Genomic DNA, 27,113 nt, shown 5'->3' with positions numbered 1-27,113 from the left:
TGAGAGGGACATTCTATTAGGACTCTAGCTAGGAGAGTCCTAATTGAGAGGGACACTCTGTTAGGACTCTAACTAGGAGAGTCCTAATTGAAAGGGACATTCTGTTAGGAGGTTTTTTCTTAGAGAAGAATTAGGAGTTGTAAGGGAATATGAGTCTTGAGTATGAGTCATATTAGGAGTTAGTTAGAAGTAAGAGTCTTAAGTAGGAGTCCTATTAGGAGTTAGGGTTTAGAAGCCCTATAAATAGCCATGTATTCCTTCTCTTTTCTTAAGCAATAGATGAAACTTTTCTGCACCCTTTGAGCAGCACTTGGAGGGAGGAACCCCTATAGAGTTCCAAGGAGGCTGATCCCCTAAAGAGATCAACCCCAAGTTTAGAATATGCAAGGGTTCTAACACCTGGTATCAGAGCAGCGTTCTTGGCGCCTCGCTGCCCTTCCACAGCCATCCATCAACCCTCCACAACCATCCAAAGTAATTCCCACAATTGCTTAAAAGATCGTCACCGAATTCCACCATCATCTCCACCACTGCAGATCAACCTTTGATCTCCCCGTGAATTGCAACAGGTTCTGGTTGCCTACCTTACTGCTGCTACAATTTATTTATCCCTATCCGAAAATACAAAAAAAAAAAAAATTTCGTTCCTATATTGCTGCAAATTTTCATCGTAAGTTGCTGAAATTTTTCGACGAGAATTCTGCTATCGCAACTTACACCAATTTTCTTGCTGTTACTGTTGAAATTTTTTTGATGGACATCCTTGCTATCATATAAATTGAGATATTGCTGTCAACTCTCTCCTCAAATCTCTCAAATTTTTGTGGAGATTTCATCGAGAAACCGCTGTTTCTTCAACGATAATTCTACTCTTACAAGACAACACAATTCTGCAGCAAACTTTCACTGATTTCTATCAAACCTATACATGCCTTTAACTCGTCAACAAAAGAGAGATCTTAACATCACAGATTTGGAGTCATATACTATGGCATCTGAGGAGGCAATCAATGCTAAATTTGAAGCCTTTGAGGCACGAATGGTGGATAAGATTCGGACTCTCCTTACCGAATTCAGTTTGGGCCGACCACCAAGCCTGAAGAAATAACATCAAGGAGAGAGCTCTAACCAATCACATCATGCCCAAAGAGATGACTTCCAAGAGAAGGGAGGCTCTATGACCGACCCCAACTATTCGCGCATGAGAGTGGACTTCCCTAGATGGGAAGAAGGAGACCCAATTGGTTGGATCTCGTGCGCTGAGCGATATTTTCGGTACCATAAAACTGCGGATGCATCCATGGTAGAGATTGCAGCTATACATCTTGAAGGGGATGCCATATAATGGTTTGACTAGTTTGAACACACTTATGGAGCCCTTTTATGGCGACAATTCAAAGGACTACTGATCCGCTTCAGACCAACTTATTACGAGAACATTGACGGACAACTAGCAAAGATCCGACAAACCTCCACCATTTAGGAGTACCAAACCAGGTTTGAAAGGTTATCTAATCAAACTCGTGATTGGTCTCAAAAACCGCTATTGGGGACTTTTATTGAGGGCTTAAAGCCGGAGATCCGAAGAGAAGTTAAGGCGCGACAACCATATACGCTTATGGCAGCCATCTCTTTCGCACGACTTCAAGAGGAGCGATTGAACCATGAAGCCCGGAGGACAAGGATCACTCCACGACCTACAATACTAAAGCCCTCAGCCCCCCCTACTATCAACTGAGTCCTTGCACCGAAAAGGTAAACAAGATAAGAACTTCGGGAGCGATCTGCGAAGGGGTTATGTTGGCATTGCGACGAGCCGTGGAGCCGCGAGCATCGCTGTAAAAAAGATAGACTTCTTATGATTGAACTAGTAGAAGAAGAGGTCATTGAATATCTAGAAGAGAGCCTTGAACATGAAAAAGAAGATATGGAAGAAGAGCCACAGCCGATCGACATTATGGTACACGCACTAGCCAGCTATTCAAATCCGCAAACGATGAAAGTTGGAGGCCTTCTCAAACAACAGCCGATCACTGTTCTCATCGATACGGGTCGCACTAATAACTTCCTGAATAGTTTGGTTGTTGCTCGGATGGCACTGCATATTGAAAGTTGCAGCAAGTTTGATGTAAAGGTTGCTGACGGTAGAATCCTAAAGTGCGACCAAAGATGCTCGCAGGTGAAACTATTACTGCAAGACCAAGAAATTATCACCGATTTCTTCCTCCTACCAATCGATGACTATGAGGCAGTGCTTGGTATAAAATGGCTGACTACACTAGGTGATGACTCTTGGAACTTTTCTAAATTAATTATGAAATTCTACTGTAAGGGCAAACAGATCATCCTACGCGCGAAGCGCGGAAGCAACGTTACCACTGTTTCAACCCAACGAATGGAGAAAGTTTTACACAAGGTAAATGGTGCCTTTTTGATGCACCTCCAGCAGCAACCAGAGGGGAAGAAAATAGAATTTGAAGATCAAAATCTTGCCCAATTTCTTACTGAATTTGCTGACATATTTGTTAAACCGCGCGGTCTTCCTCCTTCTCGGCAACATGACCATCGAATTCCAATCCTTCCGGGCAAGCCACCAGCGAACACTCGACCATACCGATATCCTCACCTCCAAAAAGATGAAAGTGAAAAGATCGTAAAGGAGATGCTTGAAACAGGGGTGATTCGACCAAGTTGCAGCCCCTATTCCTCACCGGTGCTACTTGTACGCAAGAAGGACGGAACTTGGCGGATGTGCATCGACTACCGAGCTTTAAATGGCATCACTGTCAAGGACAAATACCCAATACCAGTGGTGGATGAACTTCTTGATGAATTGAAAGGAGCTCGAGTCTTCACGAAGTTGGACCTCCGATCTGGTTACCACTAAATTCGGGTATGTAACGATGACATTCCAAAAACTGCATTTCGCACACATGATGGCCATTATGAATTCTTGGTAATGCCTTTTGGACTCACTAATGCTCCTTCAACCTTTCAAAGTCTCATGAATGATATATTTTGGAGCTTTCTTCGTAAATTTGTGCTGGTATTTTTTGATGATATTCTCGTTTACAACCCTTCTCTTGAGACTCACTTTCAGCATTTACGGATTGTTTTGACGATCCTTCGGGAGAATAGTCTTTTTGTTAACCAACCAAAGTGCAGCTTTCTCCAGCAAAAAGTATAGTACCTTGGGCATATAATATCAGAAGAAGGAGTGGCGGTAGACCCAACAAAAATTGAGGCAATGCAAGGCTGGCCGAAACCTACAAACGTGAAATTACTGCGGGGGTTCCTTGGACTAACGGGCTACTACCGAAAATTTGTTAAGGACTATGGGAAGATCAGTGCACCACTCACTTCTTTACTGAAAAAAGATGCTTTCCAATGGTCGGATAAAGCCTCTGCTGCCTTCGACAAACCCAAGCATCATCATTTAAAGTTGATGGTGCAGACATTATTTTATTTTAATGCAATCATAGTTATGTTATAGTTTGGTTTTTCAATAATACACACATTTGATTCAAATCTAACGATATAACCTTTATCACATAATTGACTAACACTTAAGAGATTATGTTTCAATCCATCAACTAGTAAGACATCATCAATAGAAAATTTTAATTTGTTACCTATGGTTCCCTTGCCAATGATTTTGCCTTGGTTGTTGTCTCCGAAGGTGACGTACCCTTCTTCTTTGCTAGTGAGCATAGAGAAATGAGATGGATCTCTAGTCATATGTCTTGAGCATCCACTATCGAGATACCATCTCTTGCTCATACCTTGTGATGGTGTATGTTTCTACAAGAAGGGATTATATTTTTAGGTACTCATTTTCTTTTGGGTGCCTTAAAAACTGATCTGACTTGTTCATCATATTCCATAGAATTAATCATAGTTCCTTTAGGAACCCAAATTAGTTTGTTCGGACTAATTTTCTTGAAAGGACATTTATAAGTTTTATGTCCATATTTGCAACAAAAGTTGCAATTGCTTTGGTGCCGAACATGTAAGACAGGGCCTTTAATGAAGGTGGTTCGATTTTGGTGAGGACTTCTCACAAATCCGATTCCACTTCTTTTAGGAATGTGACCCTTATTTGTAAGGATCAGGTTTAAAGACTTACTACCAACCTCAAATTTCTTCAAGGTGTCCTTAAGTAGCAAGTTCTCCTTTTGGAGAGTTTTTATATCATGGCATTTTATACATGGAGCTAAACTATCATGATATTCAGTCTTTAATTTATCGAAATTACAAGTGAGACTATCATGCTCCTTTTTTAGCAATTTGAATTTTCTACTAATTGTCTTACATTCATCAAATAACTCACGGAAGGCAATCAATAATTTATGATATGGTAAATATGCATCAATTAAATCCGTTACCTCTTCCCCGATGGCTATTAGGGCGTAATGAGCAACTTGCTCGGTGTTGGACTCCTCTTCTTCGGACGCGCTTGAATCATCCCACGTTGTCTTGAGCGCCTTCGTCTTTGATGTTCTCTTTTTGGCTTGAGGACAATTGTTCTTGTAGTGTCCCGGTTTTTTTCACTCATAGCAAATCACTTGGTCCTTCTTTTATTCAAATTTATTTTTTATATTATTTTTAAATTTGTTCGTTCTTAAATATTTTTTAAATTTTTGAGTCAAAAGTGCAATGTCATTGTCACTGTCCTCATCACTTGATGTTCCTTTCAAGTGATCTTCTTCTGATTTGAGTGTCATATCCTTCCTGTTCTTTGAAAGGGGGTTCTCGAGCTCGTCATGAGCTTGACATGTCATTTCGTAGGTCTTAGAGACCCAATAAGTTATTCAAGAGGGAATGTTTTAAAGTCTTTGGCCTCTTGAATGGCCGTAACTTTCGGATCCCAACTTTTAGGGAGGGATCTTAAGATTTTAGTTACTAGTTCAAAGTTAGTAAAATCTTTACCAAGAGCTTTGAGTCCATTGATGACATCCGTGAACCGGGTGTACATGTCTCCGATGGACTCACTTGGTTTCATTCGGAAAAGTTCGTAAGAGTGCACAAGGATGTTGATTTTGGACTCTTTCACTCTGCTAGTGCCTTCATGAGTGACCTCAAGAGTTCTCCAAATATCAAAAGCTGAATCATAAATTGAAACACGATTAAATTCATTTTTGTCTAGTGCACAAAACATGGCATTCATAACCTTTGCATTTAAAGCAAAAACCTTCTTCTCCGATTCATTCCATTCGCTCATCGGAAGAGAAGATTTTTGAAATCCGTTTTCGACAATAGTCCAAAGCTCGAAATCAATGGAAATGAGGAAGATCCTCATACGAGTCTTCCAATAAGTATAATCCGACCGATTAAATATGGGTGGACGTGTGATAGAATGACCCTCATATATGCCGGAGTAAGCCATTTCTCTTGTATATCAAACCAAATATGAGAGTGAGCCTAGCTCTGATACCAATTGTTAGGATCGGAGCGGCACTAAGAGGGGGTGGCATGAATTAGTGTAGCAGATTAAAATTTTGGTTTTGACAAATCTTTTGATATGATAAAACCCGAACTTGAAAAGCTTAACTTGAACGCGTGTTCGTAAAGGTATGCAGCAAAGGTGATGAGGAAATAATGCACATAAGAAGGTTTGCAGTAATGTAAATAGCAATAATAAAATCCAAACCAGAGATCACGCCGATTTTAAAGTGGTTCGGTCAAATGACCTACATCCACTTGCGAGGCCCTCTTCGATGAGGCTCCCACCTTCCACTAGCAAATCTCTTGAAGGGGAAGGGCAAATACCCCTCTTACAACTTTTTACAAGCAGTTCACACTCTTACAAATTTTTAACAAGAAAGAAGGAGGTGAACACTCTAGCAAATTGAAAACAAGACTTGCTAAGACTTTTCTAAGACCTTTCTCTCAATCAATTGCTTCTCAAAAAGTTGTAATCTCAGCTGAGATTTGAGGGGTATTTATAGGCCTCAAGAGGATTCAAATTTGGGCTCCAAAATTTGAATTCTCTTTGGTTCCCGATGCTGGCGGCGCCACCGCTTGTCAGTGTCTAACACTGACAGTGTACTGGCGGTGCTACCGCTTGGCTCTCGGGTGCTGGACGGTGCCACCGCCTAGCCAGGCAGTGCCACCGCTTGGCTCTCAGGTGCTGGGCAGTGCCACCACCCAGTCTGGCGGTGCCACCGCCAGACCCTTCGGTTCATAGGTTGGGCTTTAAGTTCAGCCCATAAAATATCTAATTTTGGGCCCAATTGGCCCCTAACTAGGATATAGGATTATCTTTTAATCCTAATCCTAATTACATGTGAACTACATAACTAAAAACATCCCAAGCAAGTTTTCAACCACGAACGTCGAGTCTTGTTCCTGCGAGCTTTCCGACGAACTTCCGATATGCTCTCGGTTTTCTTCCGACGGACTCCCAGTAGGCTCCCGATCTTGTGACGACTTCAACGAGTAGCCGACCCTTCTCGGTGATCTCCGCGAACCTCCGACAATCTCTTCAGTGAACTTTCAAAAATTTCGACAAGTTCCTGATTTCTTCTCGGTTGGTTCCAGCAGCATCTCCGACGATTCTTCGGACTCTTAAATGTCCATCGAACTTAACTCCGGTATTCTTGCTTTATGTTTTCTGGTTATCGTAGTTAATCCTGCACACTTAACTCAATAATATGGATTAGATCAATTAACCCATCAATTGATTTTATCATCAAAATTCGAGATTCAACAGAAGTGACCTAAAAGAGGAGAACCAATTGGTTTTATATTGCTCATACTAAATCTTTCCAATACCTTCTCGATGTATTTCTCCTATGACAACCAAATCTTCTTATTTTTCCTGTCACGGAAAATCTGCATACCCAGTATTTGCTTTGCTAGCCCCATGTCCTTTATTGCAAAAGACTCACTCAGCGCCTTCTTTAATCTGTCAATTTTAGACATATCTTTCCCAAGGATAAGCATGTCATCAACATAAAGTAAGAGAATAATAAAATCCTTACCAAACCATTTGATGTACACACAATGATCTGAAGTCGTTCTTTTGTATCCATTTTTTGTCATAAATGAATTAAACTTTCTGTACCACTATCTTGGAGCTTCCTTTAGCCCATACAAGTTGTTCTTTAATTTGCAGGCAAAGTTCTCTTTACCTTTGACTTTGAAGCCTTCTAGTTGCTCCATATAAATTTTCTCCTCTAAATCCCCATAAAGGAAAGCTGTCTTCACATCTAACTGCTTAACCTCCAAGTCCTAGCTAGCAGCAATACCAAGAGCAACACGAATAGAAGATATTTTAACAATATTAGAAAAAATCTCTTCAAAGTCAATACCTTTCTTTTGACTAAAGCCTTTCACAACCAATCTAGCTTTGTACTTTGGTTGAGAACAATATTCTTGAGTCTTCAACCTGAAAACCCACTTGTTCTTCAAGGCCTTCATTCCATTTGGTAGTAGCACCAAATCATAAGTGTGGTTCTTCTGAATAGCATCCATCTCTTCCTACATAGCAACTAACCACTTCTCTTTCTGCTCACTTTCAATTGCTTCCTGGTAATTCTCTGGTTCACCTGCATCAGTAAGCATCACATACTCATCTGTAGAGTACCTTTTGGAAGGTTGTTGTTGTCTAGAGGATCTTCCCAACTGAGGTTCTGCAGGAAGTTGCTCTTCAACTTCTTCTTGCTCAACATGTCCTGTAGGTAGATCAACATCAGGCTCTACACTATCTTCCTGCACATCTCCCCCATCACCCTGATATACTGGCGGAGTAATTGGATCACAATATGCTAGTGCTTCTGCAGAAGTATTGGCTGGTGCTTTCTTCTTCAAATCTTTAAAAGTTTAATCCTCAAAGAAGACTACGTCTTTGCTTCTAAACACCTTCTGTTTTTCTGGATCCCAAAGCCTATAACCAAAATAATCATGTGAGTAGCCAAGACAAATACATTCTTTAGACTTACCATCCATCTTGGACCTCTCATTGTTTGGAATATGTGCAAATGCATGACAACGAAAGTGGGCATTGTGTATGATTTGCTTATATGGGTCCGATGAGTGTACTACGTAAACTCCCGCTTAAGCATTTTGGTCCGTGGTTGAAGGACCAAAATGGAGTTATTGGCCAGTTACCTCATCAGACTCGGGTCATGACATTTGGTATCAAAGCCGACCTAGCACATTTGAGCAGGATGAGAGGGCTCGAGTAGGAAAGGGCTATCCGTGAATGGAGTCGAGAACTCATCATGGCGTGGAGCCACCACTAAGTTAAACCTCACATGCACTATGCTAAGGTTCAATCTGGGTTATGTTGGGCCTTGACGAGGACGTCAAGCTAATTGAGTTGGGGATATTGTAACATCCCATTAGTCCTGTTGAATCTCGTATTTTGATGATGAAACTACTTGATATATGTTTATGATTTAATCTGCGTTTTGAGTGACGCAGGATGCTTCGATCAGGATGAGACAATTAAAGCAGGAAAATCATGTTGTGCCGAAAGATCATGTCAGAAGATTGGACGTCGGGCCGGTGGATCGGTCGACGTATCGACAGAAGGCTTCGGGCCGTGGACTCGGGCATCGGGCCAAGAAGAGCGGGTATTGTGCCAAGGATATCGGAGTTGCGGAGTCAACTGACCGATTGGGCAATAGGCTGCAGGAGAGGACGATGCGCCGAAGAATCGGACGAAGCGTCGAGGGACCAATGACATGTCGGACAACTTGGTTAATTGCTTAGGATTAATTGTCTCGATCGAAGTTTTGTTTTAATTGTGCAGGATTAACTACGATGAGAGTAAGACAAGCAGCAGGAGTTGCGCCGGAGTCAAGATCATGATCACGTTGGGAGTTCGAGAGTTCGACGGAAGTTCGGACGGTCGTCGGAGGTTCAGAGAGAACAGATCCGAAAAGTCCAGAAGCTTGCCAAGCGAAGCTCGTCGGAACTCACCAAGTGGATCGTCGCAAAGTCCAGGAGTATGCCGGATGTCCGCAGAAGGATCACCGAGGGTTATCGGTTGATCGACGGAAGTTGGCCGGAAACTCGCCGGAAGAAGCGATTGACGCATCGGAGCAAGCTGCAGAAGTTGTCTTAGAGATAATCGTAGTTAGCACGATGATTAAGCATGAAAATGGGAGGTGATCCCATTAGCTTAATCTTGGGGCAATTGGGCCCCTGAAAAGATTCAAAGTGGGTCGAATGGAGTGAACCATTCGGACCCTGATTGCACCAGGAGGTGCAACCGCCCCAGCCAGGAGGTGCAACCGCCTGGGCTGTGGGGTTGAGAGGTGCAACCGCCCCAGCCAGGAGGTGCAACCGCCTGGGCTGTGGGGCTGGGAGGTGCAACCGCCCCAGCCAGGAGGTGCAACCGCCAGGGCTGCACGGCTGGGAGGTGCAACCGCCCCAGCCAAGAGGTTGCACCGCCAGAGCTCAAGTTCCGAGCTCTGCCAGGCGATGCAACCACCAAGCTCAGTCTTCGAGCTTTGGCAGAGAGGTGCATCAGCCTGAGCTCAGTCTCGAGCTCTGCCAGGTGATGCATTCACCAAGCTCAGTCTTCGAGCTCTGGCAGAGAGGTGGATCAGCCTGAGCTCAGCTTGGAGCTCTGCCAGGTGATGCAACCACCGAGCTCTGTTTCGAGCTCTGCCAGGTGATGCAATCACCAAGCTCAGTCTTCGAGCTCTGCCAGGTGATGCAACCATCGAGCTCAGTCTTCGAGCTCTGGCAGAGAGAAGCAATCGGCAGAGCTCAGTCTTCGAGCTCTGCCAGGCGGTGCCACCTCTCCAGTCGAGAGGTGCAACCGCCTGATCCCAGAATTCTGGGATTTGATCGATTTGATTGTTTTGAGCTCGAATTTTGAATTGGGTTGGGGCCTATAAATACCCCACCCATTCAGCACTGAATTGAGCAAGAACTGACCCGAAATCTTGATCTTTTCAGTGGTTCTTAGAGCTTAAAACTGCTAGTTTTCCTCCTCCTTCTGTTCTTCAAGTTTGAGTTGAAAAGAGAGGAGAGAAAACATCTGTAAAGGTTGTCTCCTAAGCCTGTCAAAAGGAGAGAAATTGTAAGAGGGAAGTTTGGCCTTCGCCCATTGAAGGAAGGCACCTAGTTGACGTCGGCAACCTCATCGGTGGAGGAAGCCAAAAGTGGAGTAGGTCAAGGCTGACCGAACCACTCTAAATCTCTGGTTTGCGTTTATTTTCGAGCACTTTATCATTACTGCAAACCTCCCTCATCACTACTGCTCTCTGCGCTTTCACGAACAAGTTCTAAGTGCTGTTCTTCCAAATCTGCATTCAGACGTAAACTCGTATTTTCATACATTACAGTTTACGTTTACGTTTGATTCTGCAGAACTGTTTTCCGCGCTTTTACGAACGAGCTTCCTTGCAGTTTACGCTTACATTTTAATCCTATTAATAACTGCAATCTGTCCTCTACGATTTTACGAACGAGTTTCAACATTTAGACGTAAAACTGCATTCAGACGTAAATCGACTTTCTTCGCTCAATCATCAGATTTCAGTTCACGTTTACGTCTTGGTTTCAACTGCATACTGCCTTCTGCGAGTATACAAACGAGTTTCAAAGTTTAGACGTAAATCTGCGTCTAACTGCGTTTAGACGTAAATCTGCGTTTAGACGTAAAACTGCGTTTAGACGTAAAACTGCGTTTAGACGTAAAACTGCATTTAGACGTAAAACTGCGTTTAGACGTAAATCTGCGTTTAGTCGTAAAACTACGTTTAGACGTAAAACTGCGTTTAGACGTAAATCTGCGTTTAGACGTAAATCTGCATTTAGACGTAAATCTGAGTTTAGACGCAAAACTGCGCTTAGACGCAAAACTGCGCTTAGACGCAATCTGCGCTTAGACGCAAAACTGCGCTTAGACGCAATCTGCGCTTAGACGCAAACTGCACTTAGATACAAACTGAGAATTTGCTTTTGCATCATAATAGTTTTTGAACGAACGCAGCTTTTGGTTTTTAAATCGCTATAAGATTTCCGCTGCACTAATTCACCCCCCCCCTCTTAGTGCTCTTGATCCTAACAAGTCCCACATCGAAAGTGGGCAATGTGTATGATTGACTTATATGGGTCTGTTGTGTGTACTACGTTAACTCCCGCTTAAGCATTTTGGTTCGTGGTTGACAGACCAAAATGGAGTTATTGGCCAGTTAGCTTATCAGACTCGAGTCGTGATAGGGTGAGGCACTATGCTAGGGTTCGATTTGGGTTATTTTGGGCCTTGACGAGGACGTCAAGCTAATTGAGTTGAGGATATTGTAACATCCCATTAGTCACACATCGAAAGTTGGCAATGTGTATAATTGGCTTATATGGGTCCGATGAGTGTATTACATTCTTAAGCATTTTGGTCCGTGGTTGATGGACCAAAATGGAGTTATTGGCTAGTTAGCTTATCAGACTCGAGTCGTGACAGGGTGAGAGGGCTATCCGTGAATGGAGTCGAGAACTCATCATGGCGTGGAGCCACCACTTAATTAAACCTCACATGCACTATGCTAGGGTTCAATCTGGGCTATGTTGGGTCTTGACAAGGACATCAAGCTAATTGAGTTGGGGATATTGTAACATCCCATTAGTCCCACATCAAAAGTGGGCAATGTGTATGATTGGCTTATATGGGTCTGATGAGTGTACTACGTTAACTCTCGCTTAAGCATTTTGGTCTATGGTTGAAGGATCAATTCCGGCAGAACTTTCGACGAACTCTCAAACTCCTAATGAAATCGCATCCTTGACTCCGGGACTTTATATACTTTGATCTAGACAATTAATAATAAGCATAAATCATGTTGTCTGGCATGTCATTGCTCCATCGGTGCTTCGTTCGATTCTTTGGCACATTGTTCTCTCTTGCGCCCTATTGCCCAACCGGCTAGTTGATTCCGTAACTCTGATATCCTTGACTCAATATCCACTCTTTTTGGCCCGATGCCCAAAGCCTTTTGTCGATACGTCGACCGATCCTCCGGCCCAACGTCCAATCTTCTTATATATTTTCCTCCGGCCTGATCGAAGCATCCTACAACACTAAAAATGCAAATCAAATCATAAACACTTATCAATTGATTTTATCATCAAAATCCGAGATTCAACAAAACTAATCTCTCAAATCTCATCGAAAGGACTTGTAAGAGGTATTCCTAACATTAAGTTTGTTAAAGATAATGTGCGTGATACATGTCAACTAAGAAAACAAATAAAAGGTAGTTTCAAACTAAAGAATCAAATAAGCACCTTTAGACCATTACAATTGATCGATATGGATTTGTTTGGACCAATTGATACATCAAGCCTAGGAGGTTGCAAATACACCTTTATAATTATGGACAATTATAGTAGATACACTTAGACATACTTATTGGCACGCAAAAGTGATTACTTTAGGTATTTTTCTAAGTTCTATAAAATTGTTCAAAATGAAAAAGGCTTTATGATTTCATCAATTCAGAGTGATCACGATGGCGAATTTTAAAACCATAATTTCTAAAATTTTTATGAATCTAATGGATATAACCATAATTTCTCTACTTCAAGAAACCCTCAACAAAATAGAGTAGTAGAAAGAAAAAATAAAAATTTACAAGAAATGGCAAGAACCATGTTAAAGAACATAGCCTACCCAAATATTTTTGGGTCGAAGCTGTGAATATGGCATGCTATGTCATGAATAGGATTCTGGTAAGACCATTACTTTCTAAAACTCCTTATAAATTATGAAAAGACAAAAAATCCAATGTTTCATACTTTCTAATGCTTCTAAAACTCCTTATGAATTATGGTAAGACCATTACTTATCTTGAATGAAAAAGATGCCTTAGGAAGGTTTAATACAAAATCAAATGAGGGCATTTTTCTTAGTTATTCTTCTATTTCAAAAGCTTTTCATGTCTTTAATAAATGAACCTTGGTCATGGAAGAGTCTATTCATTTTATGTTTAATGAAGTCTCCGAATTTAAGAAAAATGAGTTTGATGATGATCTTAATTTTTATGCTTTGAATTTAAATGAACCCTCTCCTCCAACTAGCAACTTGGATACACCTTCTTCCGAAACAACCTTATCTAAGGAATGGAAGTATATAGATGCTCATTCTAAGAAGCTAATCATAAGAGACACATCGAAAGGGGTTCAAACTCGTTCTTCTCTTAAGAATTTATGTGTCAATGTCGCTTTTCTTTCTCAAATTGAACCAAAATGCATTGACAAAGCCTTTAAAGATAATTCATGGGTTATCACAATGCAAGAAGAGTTGAACCAATTTGAGAGAAATGAGGAGTGGAAGCTTGTTCTAAGGCCAAATGACCATTTAATTATTGGTACTAAATAAGTCTTTAGAAAGAATTTGGTATCATGGATAGAAACAAGACTAGATTAGTGGCCAAGGGTTTCTGTTAGGAACGCGTTGGCACTATAAGAGGGGGGTGAATTAGTGCAACGATAAAAATTACATCGGTTTCAGAAAATTCTTTCGTACGATTAAAACCGAATTCGGAAATATAGTTTGAAATTGAAAGTGTACGGAAACATGTAGCGGATGTAATGCAAGTAAGAGTAAGGAAGGGCAATTTGCAGTAAATGTAAATTGCTCAAAGTAAATGCAAACCAAGTTTATAGTGGTTCGGTCATCGTGACCTACATCCGCTCCCGATTCCTCCTCCGTCGAGGCCACCGTCATCCACTATCGATCTTCCTTCAATATGCAAAGACCAACCACCTTTTACTACTCAATTCTCCTTTTATTGGGTTTAGGAGATAACCCTTACACACCCACTTACTCCTCTCTCAACCTATTCTAACACTTAGAACTTTAAGAGGAGTTTCACACACAATTACAATAGAGTTTACTTTCCTTTTTTGTCTAGGTTGTGTGTGCTTTAACCAGGGATCAGAGGGGTATTTATAGGCATCAAGTTGATTCAAACTTGTAGCCTAAAAACATCTCATCCTAGGTTTCCTAGGTATGAGTGGTACCACTACCAGTGTCAGTCTAACACTGACAATGCACTAGGCGGTACCACCACCTACCACAAGGCCATTGGGCGGTACCACCGCCTAGCACCCTGCCAGGGATGGTGCCACCACCTGACATAATCTCGGAGATTGTGCCACAATGGTGCCACCTCTTGGGTCACTGTTTAGATCTTTCATTGGGACCAACACAGTCCTTACATGGGCCCAACTTGCCCTAATTGGGTTGGCCTAAATCCAATCTCAGTTACGTGCTAACTACGAAATCTAAGGCATACTTAAGCTAAACAAGTCGCTAGGTCTTGGTTTCTTCCGGCGATCTTCCAACAAACTTCCGACAATCTCCCGGCAATGTTCCAATGGACTTTTGGCAAGCTCCTAGACTTCACGACAATCTTCTTGGCGAGTTACGATGAGCTTCTTCCAGCAATCTCTTGGACTTCTCGGCTGGTTCTTGCAAAACTTTCGACGAACATCTAGACTTCCAATGAACTCTCGAACTCCCAATGAAATCGCGTCCTTGACTCTAGGACTTCATTTTGCTTCATGCCTTGCTATCATAGTTAATCCGACACCTATAAAACACACTTCGATCTAGACAATTATTACTAAGCATGAATCATGTTGTCCGGCATGTCATTGGTCCATCGACACTGTTAGGATCAAGAGCACTAAGAGGGGGGGTGAATTAGTGCAGCGGAAAACTTTCTGCGATTAAAACGAAACTGCGTTCGAACAATAAAAACGATTTCTGTGTGAAAGCCGATTCTAAGCAAGATGATGTTAAAGTCAATCTATGAAGGCAGTTTGCAGCTATGATGAAAACCAGAATATAGGCGCAAACTGAAATACAACGTTTGTACGAAGAAACTGATTTACGTCTAAATGTTGATTCGTAAATCACTTGATTAGGCAAGATACAGTTTAAGCAAGAGTATAAAGGCAGTTTGCAGTTATGGTAGAACTCAAAACGTAAACGCAATCTGAAATATGATGATCGTACGAAAAAGCAAATTTACGTCTAAATGCTTATTCGGAAAGTGAAAGGCTTGAAACCCGATCGTATATGCGCTGAAAGCAGTAAGCTTCAGAGGAGGTTTGCAGTAAAGATAATATGCTCAAAGTAAATGCAAACCGAGATTTAGAGTGGTTCGGTCAATCTTGACCTACTCCACTTTTGGCTTCCTCCACCGACGAGGTCACCGATGTCAACTATAGGCCTTCCTTCAATAGGCGAAGGCCAACCACCCTTTTACAGTTTCACTCCTTTTGACGGGCTTAGGTGACAACCGTTACAGAAATTTTCTCTCCTCTCTTTACAACTCAGAACTTGGAAGAACAGAGGGAGAAGAACTTTTGGCCTTTACAATAATTTTGAGCTCTAAGAATCACATAAAGGATCAAGATTTTGATGTTAAATTGCTGCCTTTCAGTGCTGAATGGGTGGGGTATTTATAGGCCCCAACCCAGTTCAAATTTGGAGCTCAAAACTATCAATTCCCGGAATTCCGGGATCAGGCGGTTGCACCTCCTGACTAGAGCGATTGCACCGCTTGGCAGAGCTCGAAGACTGAGCCTCTGGGCGGTGCTACCTCCTGTCAGGGGTGGTTGCACCTCCTGACAGAGCTCGAAGACCGAGCTCAGGCGGTTGCACCTCCTAACTGAGGCGGTTCACTGCTCGATAGAGCTCGAAGACTGAGCTTAGGTGTTGCCACCTCCTGTCAGGGGAGGGTGCACCGCCCAGTCTCGCTCAGAGATTGAGCCCCAAGCAGTGCCACCGCCTGGCTAGGGCGGTTGCACCTCCCAGTCTCGCTCAGAGACTCAGCCCAGGCGGTGCAACCTCCTGCCTTGGGCAGTTCATTCGCCTGGCAGAAATCAGGGTCCGAATGGGTTGATCCATTCGGCCCGATTTTGGTTTTTCAGGGGCCCAATTGCCCCAAGATTAAGTTAATGGGATCACCTCCCATTTCCAACTTAATCGCTGTGCTAACTATTATTTTTCCTAAGATATTTACTGTAGCTTGCTCCGGTGCGTCAATCGCTTCTTCCGGCGAGCTTCCGGCGAACTTCCTTCGATCATCCAATGAACCCTCGGTGATGCTCCTGCGGACTTCCGGCAAATTCCTGGACTTGCGACTATTCACTTGGCGAGTTCCGACGAGCTTCTTTGGCAAGCTAATGGACTTCTCGGATTTGTTCCCGCAGAACCTCCGACGACTGTCCAAACTTCCGTCGAACTCTCGAACTCCTAACGTGATCAATGTCTTGACTCCGACGCAACTCCTACTGCCTGTCTCACTTTCATCGTATTAATCCTGCACACTTATCTCAACATATAGATTAGATAACAAATGACAATTGACTTCATCATCAAAATCTGAGATTCGACAATCTCTCCCTTTTTGATGAAGACAATAAACTGATAATGGAGTTAACCTTAACTCCCCCTGTCTATATGCCATAGTTGAGATAAGTCATTCTTGAATTCAAGAGACATATTGATAAGTTAAATCATTTGAACTTATCAATACTCCCATCATGATTCCCATCATGATGTATCTCTTTGAAGATGATGTCAAGGCTTGACATTCATTTTCAAATTTTACATAACAATTTTGAATGATGGTAATAGTAGCAATTCATCATATTGTAAGATATCAACATGTAAAGCTGTGAAGTAAGATTTTGATATCATTACATGATGTACGCTTTTCAAATATTTTAGCAAGTGTTGCATTTCTTCACATGGCATAATGCAAATTAATGCATGGCATCTGTTTATATATCTCTTGGTGATGCAAGCATGGCATAATCATAGCATCAGTGTTTATAGCATCAATTCATATATTTGTCCCCCTTTGTCATCAACAAAAAGCATGGTAGTTGTGATACTAGGAGAACAAATAAGCAAATTATCAAGCATATAAAGAAGGGCATGATACGTAGATTGCTTTGAATACTTCTTCCCTTTTTTTTTGTTATAATCCTTTGTGCATGAAGGAGGAAAGCCATTTGTGATTCCAGCTATTTGTGAGTTTGCTTTGAGTCAAGATATGTGTTTGTAACAACTTTTTGCAAGTAAAAATACTATCATCCATATTTCAAGATGGAATTCATAAGCAGGAATCATTTCATCAAATCTATTTAAAAAAAATATTTTTCGTAAGAGTGTATGAAAAAAATTTGATTTTTAGCATTCCAACTATTAAGCGAATCCGAAAATGATGTGAACTCTTTCATGCATTCGGACAAGACTATGCTATAGATTTTCAAATACAATCATGAAGATAAAACATTTCAACACATGTTATGTAATGGCAATCAAGTGATTTGATCATTCAATAAAGTCCGAAAAATAATTTTAACTAGTTAATCTATTCGGACACATCAACATTCCTAATTCTCTTCTTATGAAATCAAATTGTTCTTCACTTAGAGGTTTTGTAAAAATGTCAGCTAGTTGATGTTTAGTGTTAATGGCAATGACTTGTCAACTGCATTGGTATATCACTTTTTCATACTATATTTATCATGGAAATCAAGGCACAAGGTTTTCAAAACATTTAGTTTCAATGTAAAATCCGAGATAAACAACGATAGATGTTTACAACTCTGCATATACTCAAAATATATCAGGTAACCATATCAACGATCAAGGCAAAGCTCATCATGGCGAGTAACATAAGGAGTTTACAATAACAACAGATGATTGTGTTCATACAAGCTCATTCATGAGGTGGAAAATTAAAGTGCCTAAACAAAGAGTTAAATTGTCGATGAATTTGCTGCAGCTCAGATAGGATTTGATCTTGTCGATGTTCAAGCCATTCTTGTCTTTGTTCGAATCGGTCCATCCGAATCCCAATATCTTCGATAGATGATGTATGAGTTTCCTCAAATGGATGTGTTTCCTCAAAGGGAGAGATCAGAGGAGATTGGGTATCCCTAAAGACTGGTGTTTCTGGTTCTGGTTCAGGTTGAGGGGGATCAGTTCTTCTTAGCATTCTAACCTAGTTACCGTTTCTATAAAAACATCTTAATCGGTGAAGTAGATTTTTATTTATTATGCTAAATCTATCTACTTTTATTACTTCTTCGTCCGATGGTATTAGAATATCGTAGGCTTTCATTATTCTAGTGATCATACCACCATATGGGAGCATCATGTCTTTCTTAGATAGTTCTAACATGTTTTGTTGGATAAGATAACCAAGACAGATGTCATGTCCTTTCATGATCAAATACATAGTTCCTAATTCTAATTGGCTTACATCATCATGATGGTATTGTTTAGGGAGAATGATGCTAGTTAGGATATAATGAAGTACCTTAGTGTTTAGAGGCAGTCGATGTTCACAACTTTTAGGAACAAATGCTAAGTTGGAATTGGCAAAAATTGTTCCTAAGGCTTCAATATATGTTGTTCCAACAGTTTCGTCATCCCATGATCCTCTAAAGTAAAGTCCTCTACTTTTCATGGGAATGCTTATCATGTTGCAAATGAATTTATCCGTAATTGAGATGTGTTGTCCTAAAAGATAGGTAGACATTCTTTCTTCTTCATCTATTTGTATGTTGTTGTAAAATAATCTAACAAGTCTTGGATAGATGGGTTCATTAATTTGTAAAACAGGAAGTAGATCTAAGTTTGCAAATCATTGGATTGTCTTTAAGTCTCTTAGTTCATTTAAATCTACATATTTTCCCTTATTAACACTCCTAAGTTCGAAAGAGGAAAATTTTTCAGCATGGTATTTTGAATCGAAAAGGGTGAGATCAAAATCTTCTACTAATCTCCTCTTTCCTTTGTCCCTTGAGGATCTTCTAGATCCCATAACTATTGCTGTTTAGAAGAATAGTGATGAGCAAAAGTAAATGAATAAAAAAATATAGTTTAAGGGCTTCTTAGAGAATACCTTAGTGAGATCTTCAAGAGAGGGAAGGGTTGTTGATGTTTTGCTCCGAAATGAGGGGTATTTGGGATGCTATGAGGGGAGAAATGGGGATAGAGGAGGCTTGGAAGTAGAGAGGGGAAGGGAGTGAGTTGGGGTCGGTTTCACCGCCGGCCCTAGCTTGGGTTAAAAAGGGCAGAGTTGCGGGCGGTTGCACCTCTGGTTGGAGCGGTGCAACCGCTTGCAACACGTGACAGCTGGACGTGCTACCTCCAGCTGGGGCGGTGCCACCGCCTGCAGGTGGTGAGCACTTGTTCTGATCGCAGTGTAATCTGATTTGAGAGTTTTTGTCTTGAGAAGAATTTTCATTCAGAGCAATCAACTTTACGTACGTAATTACGTAACTGTTTTCATTTTTAGACAAGAACTTTTGCACGATCAAGATAGATCTTTTAATGTGCATACTCTCAATGTCGTACACATGTTTGTGATAGTTTGTTCAAGTTGGTAAGTCTTGCAAGTTCATGACAGACTTAGTCAGTTCATGATACAGAGTTGGATTCGAAAGTTATGAATGGATGAAGTTGATGGGTTCGAAAATCCAAAGGATATGTGAATTGAGAATCATACGTTTCTAATTCTGAAAAGTCAAATAGGATTGTATCTAAATCGCATTTGTGATTTTAAATTTATAATCTCCATCTGTTATTTAGGCTAGAGAGCATTGCGAGTTTCTTTTTGGATCTTGGGTCATGAATATCGAGAATCCAAGGAGCATAATATTATTTCTTGCTCCAGCTTTTTTTTTTTTTATGTTTTTATAGGAAAGGATGATTTTTAGGTACCCATTTGCTTTTGGGTGCCTCACAAATAGATCTACATTATCTATCATGTTGCATAGAATTTATCATGGTTCCTTTAGGAACCCAAATCAATTTGTTTGGACTAATTTTCTTGAATGGACAATAATGCGTCTTGTGTCCAAATTTGTAACAAAAGTTGCATTTGTTTTAGTGTTGAACATGTAAGATGAGGCCTTTTATGAAGGTGGTTGGATTTTGGTGGGGACTTCTCATAAATCCAATTCCACTTCTTTTGGGAACGTGACCCTTGTTTGCAAGGATCAAGTTCAATGACTTGCTACCAACCTCGAATTTCTTCAAGGTGTCATTAAGTAGCAAGTTTTCCTTTTGGAGAGTTTCTAGATCATGGCATTTGATGCATGAACTTAAACTATCATGATATTCAGTTTTTAACTTATCAAAATTACAAGTAAGACTATCATGCTCCTTTTTTAGCAATTTGTATTTTCTATTAATAATCTTGCATTCATCAAATAAGTCATGGAAGGCATTTAATAATTCATCAAATGATAAATCTGCATCTATTAAATTTGTTACCTCATCTCCGATGGCCATTACAGCGTAATGAGCAACTTGCTCGGTGTTGGACTCCTCTTCTTCGGATGCGCTCGAGTCATCCCACGTTGCTTTGAGTGCCTTCTTCTTTGATGTTCTCTTTTTGGCTTGGAGACAATCACTCTTGTAGTGTCCTGGCTTTTTGCATTCATAGCAAATAACTTGGTCCTTCTTGGGTTCAAGTTTATTTTTTGCGTCATTCTTAAACTTGTTTCTTTTAATGAATTTTTTAAATTTTCTTGTTAGAAGTGCCAAGTCATCATCACAGTCCTCATCACTTGAGTTTTCTCTCAAGTGGCCTTCTGAAGTTTTAAGTACCTTATCCTTCCTGTTCTTTAGAAGGATGTCTTCTTGCTCTTCATGAGCTTTACAAGTCATCTCGTAGGTCATTAATGACCCGATTAGTTCTTCGAGAGGGAAGTCGCTTAGATCTTTCGCCTCTTGAATAGTAGTGACTTTAGGATCCCAATTCTTAGGAAGGGATCTTAGAATCTTATTTACGAGCTCAAAATCCGAAAGACTCTTTCCGAGTCCTTTTAGACCGTTGACGACATCCGTGAAACGGGTAAACATGTCGCCAATGGTTTCACTCGGTTTCATCCGGAAAAGTTCGAAACAATGTAACAGAAGATTGATTTTTGACTCTTTCACTCTAATTGTGCCTTCGTGAGTCACTTCGAGTGTGTACCAAATATCAAATGTGGTTTCACAAGTCGAAACACGGTTAAACTCGTTTTTATCAAGTGCACAAAATAAGGCATTCATAGCCTTTGCATTAAGAGCGAAAGCCTTCTTTTCCAATTCATTCCAATCGATCATTGGAAGAGAAGACTTCGAAAATCCGTTTTCGACAAGATTCCAAAGTTCAAAATCCATAGAAATAAGAAAGATCCTCATTCGGGTCTTCCAATAGGTGTAGTCCGTCCCATTGAACATAGGTGGACGTGTAATAGAATGGCCCTCTTGGTTTCTGGCGTATGCCATCTCTTTTGGGTTTTAATCCGTTAGAGAGTTAACCCCGCTCTGATACCAATTGTTAGGATCAAGAGCACTAAGAGGCAGCTACTTTATCACCTACTTTGATTTCACGTTTCTGTGAAATATATACACGAATCATTTCTGAATTATAACAGGAACCCCCCTTTTTCCGGATCCATCTCACATCAATAACGTGACCTCTTCCGCCTATAGGTAGTTTTAGAGAAGTTTCTTTTGCAGTGGATATCTGAATTCCAAGTATGGCTCGTAATAATCTATCCTCTAGTGCATACGATGATTCATTTGCTGTCTGAGGTGTTAATTTACCTACTAAAATATCACCTATTTCTACCCAAGATCCCAGCATCACAACTCCATTTCTGTCTAAATTGCGGAGTAAATGAGCCTTTAGGGGGGGTGAATTAGTGCAGCGGAAAACTTTCTGCGATTAAAACGAAACTGCATTCGAACGATAAAAATGATTTCTATGTGAAAGCCGATTCTAAGAAAAATGATGTTAAATTCAAACTATGAAGGCAGTTTGCAACTATGATGAAAACCAGAATATAGGTGCAAACTGAAATACGACGTTCGTACGAAGAAACTAATTTACGTCTAAATGCTGATTCGTAAATTACTTGATTAGGCAAGATGTAGTTTAAGCAAGAGTATAAAGGCAATTTGCAGTTATGGTAGAGCTCAAAACTTAAACGCAATCTGAAATATGATGATCGTACGAAAAATCAGATTTACGTCTAAATGCTTATTCGGAAAGTGAAAGGCTTGAAACCCGATCGTATATGCACAGAAAGCAGTAAGCTTCAGAGGAGGTTTGCAAAAAAGATAATATGCTCAAAGTAAATGCAAACCGAGATTTAGAGTGGTTCGGTCAATCTTGACCTACTCCACTTTTGGCTTCCTCCACCGACGAGGTCACTGACATCAACTAGAGGCCTTCCTTCAATAGGCGAAGGCAAACCACCCTTTTACAGTTTCACTCCTTTTGATGGGCTTAGGAGACAACCGTTACAGAAATTTTCTCTCCTCTCTTTACAACTCAGAACTTGGAAGAACAGAGGGAGAAGAACTTTTTTGGCCTTTACAACAATTTTGACCTCTAAGAATCACAGAAAGGATCAGGATTTCGGTGTTAAATTATTGCCTTTCAGTGCTGAATGGGTGGGGTATTTATAGGCCCCAACCCAGTTCAAATTTGGAGCTCAAAACTATCAATTCCCGGAATTCCGGGATCAGGCGGTTGCACCTCCTGACTGGAGCGGTTGCACCGCCTAGTAGAGCTCGAAGACTGAGCCTCTGGGCGGTGCTACACCCTGTCAGGGGCGGTTGTACCTCCTAACAGAGCTCGAAGACCGAGCTCAGGTGGTTGCACCTCCTAACTGAGGCGGTTGCATCGCCTGGCAAAGCTCAAAGACTGAGCTCAGGTGGTGCCACCTCCTGTTAGGGGAGGTTGCACCGCCCAGTCTCGCTCGGAGACTGAGCACCAGGCGGTGCCACTGCCTGGCTGGGGCGGTTGCACCTCCTAGTCTCGCTCGGAGACTGAGCCCAGGCGGTGCATCCTCCTACCATGGGCGGTTCAACCGCCTGTCAGGGGAGGTTGCACCGCCCAGTCTCGCTCGGAGACTGAGCCCCAAGCGGTGCCACTGCTTGGCTGGGGCGGTTGCACCTCCTAGTCTCGCTCGGAGACTGAGCCCAGGCGGTGCAACCTCCTACCTTGGGCGGTTCAACCGCCTGGCAGAAATCAGGGTCCGAATGGGTTGATCCATTCGGCCCGATTTGGGTTTTTCATGGGCCCAATTGCCCCAAGATTAAGTTAATGGGATCACCTCCCATTTCCAACTTAATCAATGTGCTAACTACGATTTTTCCTAAGACATTTACTACAGCTTGCTCCAGTGCGTCAATCGCTTCTTCCGACGAGCTTCCGGCGAGCTTCCAGCAAATTTCCGTCGATCATCCGATGAACCCTCGGTGATGCTCCTGCGGACTTCCGGCAAACTCCTGGACTTGCGATGATTCACTTGGCGAGTTCCGACGAGCTTCTTTGGCAAGCTTATGGACTTCTCAGATTTGTTCCCGCAGAACCTCCGATGACTGTCCGAACTTCCTTCGAACTCTCGAACTCCCAACTTGATCAATGTCTTGACTCCAGCCCAACTCCTGCTGCATGTCTCACTTTTATCGTAGTTAATCCTGCACACTTATCTCAACATATAGATTACATAACAAATGACAATTGATTTCATCATCAAAATCCAAGATTCAACAGACACTTCATCCGATTCTTCGGCGCATCGTCTTCTTTTGTGGCTTATTGCCCAATCGGTCAGTTGACCTCCACAACTCCGATATCCTTGGCACAATATCCATTTTTCTTGGCCCAATGCCTAAATCCATAGACGAAAGCCTTTTGTCGATACGTTGACCGATCCTCTGGCCCGATGTCCAATCTTCTGACATATTCCACCATTCCAACATGATTCTTCCTGCTTTAATTGTCTCATCCTGATCAAAGCATCCTGCGTCACTAAAAACACAGATCAAATTATAAACACTTATCAATTGGTTTCATCATCAAAATATGAGATTTAATAATCTCCCCCTTTTTTATGATGACAACCAATTGATGACGGAGTTAACCTTAACTCCCCCTATCAATATGCCGTATTGATAGAACCTTAAATTCAAGCTGAATTCAAGTCATTGCAAATTTCATCATAAATATTTGCAACACGTCATAATGCATCACATGATCATACTTCTCCCCCTTTGTCATCAACAAAAAGGAGAAGTGTAACTTTTATTTGTTTGAGATACAAGTTCAATACATTGCATCATAAATCTCTAGTTTTATCATCATGCAAGCTAGCAAAAATTTTACAAAATTTTAGAACATGCAAGCTAGCTATTTTTGCTTCCTTTTGCAATGTGCAAGTTGCAAGTTTTACTTCTTGAGATAGGCAAGATAGCCTTATGCTTGATATTGCAAGATAGCATTTCTTGCTTTTGAGATGAGCAAACTAATAATTGTTGCCTCTCTTTGCGATGTGTATGTTTTCAATTTTTACTTCTCTTTAGATTTATAAGCAAATTAGCAAGTTTTTTTCTCCTTACAATGTGTGAGCTAGCAAATTTTACATACATGAAAGTTGGCAAGATTTTTTCATCTTTTGAGATGAGAAATCTTCTTGCTTCTTCTTGAAGTATACAAGATAGCTAGCAAGTTATCAACATTTGCTCCCCCTATGTCATTGTTAAGTAGAAGGGAAGAATACAATGTTTGTAATACTTTTTTCCTTTACATAAATTTTCAAATCATGACAAAGTTGAATTATCAATCTTTTTTCAATATGTTTGTGCATCATAATAGTTTCAAATTAAAATATGCACAATTTCAAAATCTTACATTTCATCCTTACTTTATGCATGATACTAACAATATATCAATCATCATATCATGCAAGATACTCAAGCATTCATAATACATCATTTTAGCAACAAATCATAGCATTTTAAATCATGATGGTATCTAAATATCAAATTACATTACATCCCATATTTCAAGCATATTTTTATTTCATCACATTCATTTCATCTCATAAAAAAAAAATTAATTGGGTGATGAATACAAGGAATTATACAAAAATAAATCATATCATGAGAGATAAGATCATGTAAATAACAAAAGACATGATTCATATATTAAATCTCCTCTTAAATAAAATACCAAAAAAAATTGTAGGAGTACAAAGAAGAGATCTTGATTAAAAAAAATCTCAAGTAATAAATCCAAGAACTCACAAGAAAAATCATGATTCATTTAGAAAATCCCCTCTCAAGAAAATACCAACTAGAATCATAGAAGAAAACGATCTCAATTCATAGAAGGATCTAAAAAAAAATCAAGATAAAGCTCATTGAAATTCCAATCATCACATCAAAATCATTTTCAATAGTTTAAAAAAAAAAGGACATAGATAGATTCATTAATCTCTCCTATTCAGATAAATAGTAAGAAGAAACATAGGAGTTCAAAATCAAGATGATGATTAAAAAAATATCACAAGTTATAATCAAGAGAAAAATAATCATTTATATTTAAATCTTCAACTTGTCAAATCAACAAAGTCACTTTTAAGATATTCATAAAAATGATACACATAGATTCATCAAAATCAATAAATAGAGATGTTTCATATTAAGTTGTTGGTTTCATACAAGTATGTCTTTATCTTTTTATGCCAAGTAAAAACATGCATCAATCGTTTAGGATCGAAAAATAAATTTCGTCATAAAAACCATCAAGATCAATTAACCATAAATTACCCAAAAATCATCATTTCTTCGAATCATCATGCATAGATTCATATTAAGCATGATATCAAATCTCTTAACATTTTCATTAAGACATTAAGTATAGCTTCATTGAACATAATATTGAATGATTCTTAAAGATATCTTTTTTTTTTTTGGTAAGTAAAAGTAAATTGATTATGTGCAAAGTTTCTACAAATAGCTTTATATATACAAGTCATAGACAAAGCCAAGTAACTCATAGAGTGCAAATGCGATAGTTATGACTACACATGCTGTAGACTATAACTACCTGTGGGTACATTATTTGGCATCATTCCCAAGATCTTTAGCTAATAGCAAAATTAAATTTGATAAAAATATCTTTTTCTCTTCGAGTGAAGTGCTCGGTTTTGAGATCATGCTCCATACAGGATCTTGAGTCTCTAATAATCTCTTTCAAGAGCTGAGCATTGTTTGTGTGTTGACATTCAAAGATTCTATTACATCTCTCCTTCCACATCCACCAAATAGCGCATCGGAAAGTAACCTTTGCCAGTGTCTTTGTGATCCCGGTCGATCCCATATCCAACTGCTTGGGACCCACTTGTTATTTCTTTGTCTAATTTGATTCCATGCGGATGTGGCACTAAATTTGCCATTGTCATGAGGCCAAATAAGTATAACTGAAGAGTTGTTCCTGATTCGAATAGCTATGATAGTCGGCCAAAGTGATAACATTTCGGGAGAAATAGGATTAGGGAGACACCAGGTACCGTTAGCAATGAACTCGGAAACCTTCCAATCTTTGGGAGCCCCAAGATCTTTTCGTATTCTGTCGTCATATAATTGAAATATACTCTTCCCATTCACCCAAGGATCGTACGACATATTAGTACTAGTTCCAGAAGAGATTGTATACGAAATTTGTTTGATTAGCCAATTCTTTGCCTTTAAAATTCCTTTCCAAGCTGCAGAGTGGTATATTCTTGTTGAAATTTCCCAGATTGATTCCTTTGAAAGATACCTAGCAGAAACCCATTGTGACCATAAGGAACATTTATTTTGCAAAAGATCCCACAATTGTTGTACCAGGCATGCTTGATTCCAATCTCTAGTATTTCTCAAGTTTAGCCCCCCTTCATCTTTCGGTTTGCAAATGCTATCCCAATTTACCATATGCATTGCCTTATCATTTGTGTCATTCCAGAAGAAGTTCATTAATAACCGTTCAATATCTTGGAGAAGTCCAGCAGGCAGAAGAAATGTATTACACCAATATATAGAGTAGGAGTTCAATACAGAATGGATGAGTTCGAGTCGTCCTGCTTTTGATAGAAGCCTATTTTTCCAAGAAGAAATTCTACTCTTTATTTTTTGCAGGATAGGCTGACAGTGGGTTTTGTGAATGCCTGTGGATATGAGCGGGAGACCCAAATAAGGAATTGGCAGGCTTCCCTCACTAACCCCCAAAGTTTGTGCAATAAAGACCTTATCCTCGACGTAAGGGCTCATATATACTTTACTTTTCGCATGA

The sequence above is a fragment of the Musa acuminata genome, chromosome BXJ1-5 (assembly GCF_036884655.1).
Source record: "Musa acuminata AAA Group cultivar baxijiao chromosome BXJ1-5, Cavendish_Baxijiao_AAA, whole genome shotgun sequence".
NCBI lineage: Eukaryota > Viridiplantae > Streptophyta > Magnoliopsida > Zingiberales > Musaceae > Musa > Musa acuminata.
Note: the sequence above shows the minus strand (reverse complement) of the source record.